Below are 8,055 nucleotides of genomic sequence, written 5' to 3' on the forward strand. Positions count from 1 at the left end.
GAGGTGGGCCACTGCATAGGCCCTTGGAAAGGGTGGGACTGCTGCTTTCTAAAACCCAAAGAATAAGTGACTTTCAGACTTTGAAATCCAATGGAATTTTCACTGCAGGTTTTTAGAATTGTTTGCGTTTTGTGACCACTGTCTTCTTTCCAATTTTTCCTTATGGAAATGAAAATATTATCCTGTGACTGTCCCTCCTTTGCATATTGGCACCAGATAATTTGTTTTGAGATTCATAGGTCCAGAGCTAGAGGAGAACTTTTGCCATTTTATATCACTTAAGGTGATGTATATAGTTGCCAAGATGATAAAGGGTGAACATGCAGTGTTTAGGTTTGGATGTCAACTTGGTGGGGTGATGATGTCTAGTCCTGTTGTGTGGACATGAGCCATTGGCATGTGAAGCTCATCTACCACTGATTGTAAAAACCTTAAAATGTGGAATTGTAGGCCATACCAAACTCTGAAATCTTTTCTACAAATGATTGTTGTGATGTGCTTTGAAATTTATTTTGTATATATGTTTTTTTGTATGTTTTTTTACAAAAAAGAAGAAAAAGTCCATTGTGATGATAAATGCACAGCTATATGATGGTATATTGTGAACCATTGATTGTATATGTTGGGTGGCTACATGGTATGTGAGTATATAACATATATCAAAAAATCAATTAAAAGAAGAAAAAGATTAGTGAAACTCCTTTCCTAAGGGAAGGAAGGAAGATAAGAGGGAGAAGGGAAGACTAGAAGGAGGGGGGGAAACGGAGAAAAAAAATGAGGTAAGGAAGGAAATAAAATCATGCTAGAGGTTAAATCACAACATATTGTGTGAAAAGTCTCTCAGAAAACTTTCTTACTGTATCTCCCACTAGTCAGAAAAAAATTAAACTATGAATTCCTAAAGATGCCATGATATAAGACGTCTGATGTATTAGCCATTTGTGCTACAAATGCATTTCATACTCATTATATTGTCTTCCCAGTGCAGTACTTTCCTGGTCATAATAGTTTAAGATACTAATTGTCATTTCCATCTTGAAGAAATAACTGCGTTTCTGCTCAACTATCACACTGCTTCTAGTACACTGTGTTTCTGTAATAAATAAAAAGCATGCTTCAAGTGAAATTATATGTTTTTCAAAACATAAGTCTTTTTGGTGTATTTTAAGAGGGTATGAATATTTATGTCATTTTCCAAGGGCAATACTCCTTTCTTCCTAGGAGCAATATTTGATGAATCAGCCAAAAAGGTTGATGAGGTGTGTTGTTTCCTATGAAATGGAGCTTGAAGGATATTAAGAAATGATGAGAAAGAAAGAAAGAAAGACAGACACAGGCCGGGTTCAGGGGGTCTGAAGCTTAACTTTAACAAACAACAGACATCAGACAACTTTATTCTTATCCAAATCCTGCTTATATACTGCAGGCTTAATAAAGGCATGCATGCAATTCTTGAGGGAACACAGAGCTTATCTTTCAGTGCTCTCTTCCTTCATACTTAACATAACCATTCAGGGTAAACATTCTCTTCCTCCCAGACTGCTCTACATAATAATCTCCACAGTTTACTGCCACCACCCTGAGGCCAGCTACTCCCAACAAATTCTTCAGGTCTTGTTTTAACCCTTGGTTCCTACACAGGTGTTTCACACAGCATTTGGCGACCTCAATCAGAAAGAAGAGATCTTACAAACCGAGAAAATCACATTTTTGGTGACATTTGTTGATGGCAACAATCCTTCCCAAGCAGTTCAAGAAAGTAAGTTCCATACATGTTCATGTTGAAGTTTGTTTGTGTGTGGTTTTTCGTTTGTTTGTTTTTGAGGTATTTTTGACTCAAATGCCAGTAAAATTAGATTTGGAAAAAGCCCTTAAGCTTGAACATCTTTTTTCCATGTTTTGCTGTTGCTGGTTTTTGCTTTTCTTCTAAACAGCTGTTTTTGTAGATGTTAATGTCTAAGTTCACTCCTTGAAGGTCAGGCATGGGAGTTATTGTTTTGAATGAAATATGTATGAAAAGGGACATAAATACTTGCTATTAATAGCTTTGCAGTATTTTTATGTAAATGAAACATTCTTTACAATTGTGACTTTTTATCAGATTTTCACTTTGGGTTTCTCTGGGATAACTGCCACTTTGAGTTGTTATGACTAGCGATGCCATTTCAGTTGTACTCATGACAAATATATTGCTATAAGGGAAACCTTTAGACACTACATATAAATCAAAGATTTTGCACTGGAATCCTAACATACCATAGTAGCTATATATATTTTTTATTCTTTGCTAGGTGACAAATAGTCAAGTACTTTTCTTCATTCTCCCTGTACATTTGAAAGTCTTAAAATTTTTCAAAGGTACAAAGTATTTCAAGGACAAATTATTTTAATGGTATTTGGGGGGATTGATTATTGTTACAAATGAAGGTTTTAATTTAAAGATATCAAACTAATAGGATTTCATTTTTTATTTTATCAATTTAAGTAAATATTTATCCCCTTTACTGAAGTCTTCATTGCTCATGGAGCTATTTGTTGCTAATCTATTTTTTAATTTATTATGTAATATATTTAGAACTACCAATAAGAAATACAACTGAAATGATTGCTTCATTATACAGTAAAGGAGGATTTGAAAGAAGACAAATACAATATTCTATGTAGTAATATTAGCAGAAAACTTTTACAAGACAAATATGAATATGAAAGGAGATAAGCAAAATATACATAAATGTCTGAATTATGTTTTTCATCTACTGTGGTTTCCACATGATATATATACATGTTACCCTTATTGGAATATGTCTTTGACCATTAGAACTGGCTACTATTGATATTTATGTTTAGTTCTGTCAATTAGAGAATTGATGTAATGATTAGTGGTCTGGAAGTTTTTGTTTTTCATTAATTTGGAGTGAAAAAATGTTATTTTTAATGAAATGAGCAGAACTATTTGGTGAAGAATAGCTATTAATGTTTATAATAATTTAATAGAATTTTATGTTAATGAGTAAATATCAGTGCATGAAATTAGTTTGAAATGTTGTTTTATTTACATTTGACAGTAAGAATTTGGTATTTTGAGTTTAAATGGTGAATATGCTGATACATTTTCTTGAGAAACATTTAAAAAATCAAATAAATTAATACTAGGATTCATGGAGTCTTTCAAATAAAAAAATAGTATATGACAGAGATGCATACATATTCTTAATATAACTGGATAATAGGAAGCATATGCAATTATTTAGCACAATCTCTATGATTGTTTTCTTTCTTGACTCTCAGTTTTATTGCTGATATTTATCAGGACCAGAATGAGAGTTGGAAAAGATAAGGACCACTTTTTTTTTACTTATCTTCTGAGTAACTGCGTTTCAATAAATGTAAATTAACTTCACAGACATGCTAAGATGCCCACCTTGATTGAATGAAAAAGTAATAGATAAATAAATGAAGACAACTCAATGAGTGGGAGAAAATTATAAAATCAGAATAAATATACCATTTGTCTTTTTTAAGAGACTATGCTTTGCAAAAAGAATTAAATACCACAATTAGTTTGTTTATATATTCTTTTGTGCAACCATTCTGCTCCCAGCAAAATTCTAGAAACAAAACTATCTCTCAAAAGAACCATTGTGACTTAGAATAATTGTGGTACTGGAAATAAAAGGAGAGAAGGAATAAAAGTTTCCCACCCAGGGACCACTAGATATTTCTCAAGAAAGAGGGATGAGCTATAGATTCATAAATTAACACAGGTTATCTTCTCTTAGTAATGAATTTCCAGGAAGCTCTTGACGATTAAATTTTTCTCCATTCAATGTCAAGAAAGATTTTGGTTGATTTTTATAAGTAAAAATAATCCTATGATTATTTTTTTTCAACTGGTTGGTTCCAAAATAAGGGGAAAGTACCCAATGAAAGAAAACAAGAAACAATTCATAAGTACTATTTTTAAAAAATATTTTAAGGGGGTAATTTAGGAGAAAGAAAGTCTCAGGTGCATCTTCAAAGTTGGTCATTTTTATTATATTCAGATTTTTACTGCAATTCCATTAAAATGTATAGTAGAGAGGGTCCTAATTCAGCTTACTTGTAAGAAAATACATGGTTCTTGCTATCTCTTTTTATTTATTTCTTTGAATTTGGAAGTCTGGTCCTTTCAAATTTCAAAATTTCAAGTGAATAAACATCACTGCCAAACATGTAGATAGTTTGGTGATAACAATGAATGATGATATGAATCCAAGAATAGATAAATGAAATCTAATAGTCTAAAATCCTCACTTTATTTTATCATTGAAAACTTCCTTAACCAACCAAATCTGACAGCTGCTGATTCTTTTAGAACTAAGATTTCTGATCACTTTATTTTTCTACTGTTAATACTTCTAATAAGAGAGAGGCATTTGGAAATAAACAGCTTATTTAATGCATATATAGTTATAAGTTGTATTGGTACTATTAAAATCTTCATTTGTAGTTTTGGTAACAATACAGCTTGGGATAGTAATTAATAATTCTTCCTAAGGTGGGCTTCTAGAAGGAGATATCTCAATTAAATAACACAAAATCAATATTCCATTCTCAAGATTGATGCCCATATTTATTCATCTTTCTCATTATCCAGTAACATTAATTTCTATCTTCTTAGATAAATGAACTATAGAAAAAGCATTTTTGCCTTCATAGAAGCAATCGGGAATGGAAACACTTATTTCAAGCTATATTTTCCTTTATTTTAAATTATCTTTGTTGATAAGTCTTTGTTCTTCATCTTTTGTCTGTTCAGTTTTGGAATATGAACCAAAGATAAAGAATATTTTATTCTTTAACAGAAGAATTTTTTCCTTGGGGTGGGGGACACTTTTTTTTTTCTAATACATTTTGGGAGCTGAGATGGAGCATTGTTTATGAAGAAGAAAACATCATATGGAGTATTTCACAAACCTAGATATTTATAAAGGCAGGAAATTATATGAAACTAACTTAGTGCTTTCACTGTACAGATGAAGTATTCAAGACTCAGAGAGGTTAAGTAACTCTATTAAGTTTTTTTAAAGGTCACCAGGCAAGTGTGTAGCAAAGGACAAAGCCACAACCTTTACACCACTGTTAGAGTAGTCTTCTTACCACATTGGCTATCTTTTCCTCTGAACTGTAAGTGTCAGATTGTGGTATTTTTATGGGAGAGGGAGATGACACCCACAGAGAGCACAGTGCATTCTAGGACTTCAGTAAGCACTGTGGGGAATGAAAACCATAACAGACTTATGTTCTCATATATAACACTCATGCTTGTGTTCTAGATGGCATGGAATAGTAGAAAACCTCTATAGGTGATCTTCATGCTTGGTACCTCTATATGCTGCTCTTGTTCTTGATTTTACTCATCTGTAGTAAATGAAGGAATTTAAATATGAATTGATGTATATTTAATCAATTCCCATTCTATGATTCCATGACTGTTTAGAATGTACTTCCAGGATCTAGAACCATAAAAGACCATAGAAATGATAATTGCTTAATTTCTCTTCAAAGAGGACTTTATATTGCTGAAATTGCCTCCTAGTTCTTCTGCTGCTGACTTTAAAACAAAGTAAAAAGGTATATGGGACTTGTCCTTTATTTTGTTTCCTCATCCAAGTATTCTTTATAGCTGAAGAGCTCATCAGTATCATCAGAATCCAGAAAGGGCTTAGGCTGGAAAGGGTAAAGGAATGGAGACCTGGTTTAATTGGCCTGGATCATAATAGCAGCTATTGCTACATGTGTCTCTTTGCTCCTCTCTTATAGGTTCTTTCCTCTGTGACATCTATATACTGGCTATAACAGAGATGTTTTGAAGTCAGTGAGAGATACTACCATGTCTGCTGAAAGCCGTAGTCATTCTTTATGCTGTTTAATTCTTCACAGATATCAACACTACTCACCATAGGTCATGAAAGGTGAAATTTACAAGAAAACAAAGAGTAGTGCATTTACAAAATATATCCACATTGGAATATGAATGCAGAATATGGGTTTATGCATAATTCTTGCATGCAGTGGCACTTAGGAATGCAATGATTTTGAATGTCAAGATACAGCTAACACATTTTGAAATGTTTTTTTGTATTCTAAAAATTAAATGCACAGTGAGAAGTTATAAGGACAGAATTGTACTCTCATTACTCAGTTTGAAAACAGAAGTAACTCTCATAATTATTCTTCTTTCTGCTGTATCATTATGATCCATTATAAACTGTATATTTATAATTAGCAAAACCAGGCTTATGAAGATTAACCTTTGTTTTTTTTTTTTTAAGAGTGTCCTGCTCATTTATTATTTTGCAGCACAATTCCCAATGTAAAACATAATTGCAAATGTCCAGCTGTGCAAAAGGAGATAGTGCTTAAGTACAAATAGGAGACATGATTTCTTTTTAAATAAATACTTAAACACCACGGAAGGTCCTACAAGCGTTTGGACTCGAGGGTTTCTAGGTCTGTGTAAGCTGAGCTGCCTTACCCAGGGACTCACAAGGATGGTCAGGATTCCCCTTCCCCGCCCCCCAGTAATCAAAAGATGGAATCAGCAGAGTCAGTGGCCCAATGTAATCACAATGATCCCCTTTTCTAGAGCTTTCCCTAGCTCTCTACAGATTTGATCTGCCTAGGTAAAAACAATAGGAATTTCTCGAAGGTCAGTGGTCCATAATGGTTACGGAAGGATTCTACATGATTCTTTGTACCCGTTTCTAGTTAAGATAGACACACTTAGATGACCTTTTTCAGTTCGTCGTACAGGACCAGCACGAGGGCTTCACCCATGCCTCAGAACTTTCGACCAAGCACCCTTGAAGAATGCTTTGGCACCTTCATCCTTGAACATCTTCCTCCAGCAGTCGACAGTGACCCTGTACATGATATCAACTCCTTTGCGTTCAGACTGCATCATCATCCGCCGCCTCACGGTTTCGAAGGGGTAGGAGACCACACCGGCGACAGCTGTCACCGTCTGGGCAATCATCCAGCTCCCCACAATGTGGGTATTCTTGGGGTCAGGGAGCATACTTTTGGCTGTATCGTACATGCCGAAATAGGCGGCCCTGTAGATGATGATGCCTTGTACGGACACGTTGAAACCCCGGTATAGGCCTCGGACGCCGTCGGACTTGGTGATTTTCACCAGACAGTCTCCCAGGCCTTTGAATTCTCTTTCTGCCCCCGATTTCCCAACATCGGCCGCCAAATGGGTTCTCGCGAAATCCAGCGGGTAGACGAAGCAAAGGGAGGTGGCTCCGGCGGCCCCGCCAGAGGCCAGGTTGCTGGCAAAATACCTCCAGAACTGGGTGTGCTTGTTGACGCCGCCCAGGAACACCTGCTTATACTTGAAGGCGAAGTTGAGGGCCTGGGTGGGAAAGTAGCGGATGACGTTGGCCAGGTTCCCCCTCCAGAAGGAGAGGATGCCCTGCTCCTTGGGGATGCGGACGATGCAGTTCACGATGCCCTTGTACTGCTTGTCCGCCGCGATCTGCTTGTTGGCGTGCTGGACCTGCAGTAGCAGCTTGACCCGCTTGATGGGGGCCACGGCGGCGATGCCGCCTGCCAGGAAGTCCTTGGTGAAGGAGATGGCCTGTTCCGTCATGGCTGCAGGGCCAGGTGCGAGTGCGGGCAGCCGGGAGGGTCGCGCCGCCGGAACCGAAAGGACGCGGCGCCCAGCGCGCTACCCTTTGTTTTTAAAACATGAAACTGCAAATCAATATATCAAAGTAAGATACAGAACTCCTTATTAAAATTGTTGGTAGTGGCATTCATTGGAGTTTTATTTAAGTTTAGAAACATGGGCATAAAATAAAAGTAACTTTTAATGTAAAAAGCAATCATAGATAAAATTGCTTACCATCCCAATTTCATCTTGGTCCACTTAAACGTCATCCTTTGCCTGCCTCCGCATGTGTATTGATGCCGCTCAAAGAGCCTCATAAAAAAAGTAGACATCTCACTTCACTACAGTGACATTTTCAGTTGATTGTGCCTCACATAGCCTCCAAAATAAAATGATTG

The 8,055-nt window shown here is 36.1% G+C and overlaps 1 pseudogene; it reads right to left on the minus strand.

Annotated features, from left to right (window-relative positions):
- Positions 1-6,811: 6,811 nt before the first annotated feature.
- On the minus strand, positions 6,812-7,677 carry LOC143679189 (ADP/ATP translocase 3 pseudogene; annotated as a pseudogene).
- Between the last annotated feature and the right edge of the window lie 378 nt (positions 7,678-8,055).

The sequence above is a fragment of the Tamandua tetradactyla genome, chromosome 4 (genome assembly GCF_023851605.1).
Source record: "Tamandua tetradactyla isolate mTamTet1 chromosome 4, mTamTet1.pri, whole genome shotgun sequence".
Classification (NCBI taxonomy): domain Eukaryota; kingdom Metazoa; phylum Chordata; class Mammalia; order Pilosa; family Myrmecophagidae; genus Tamandua; species Tamandua tetradactyla.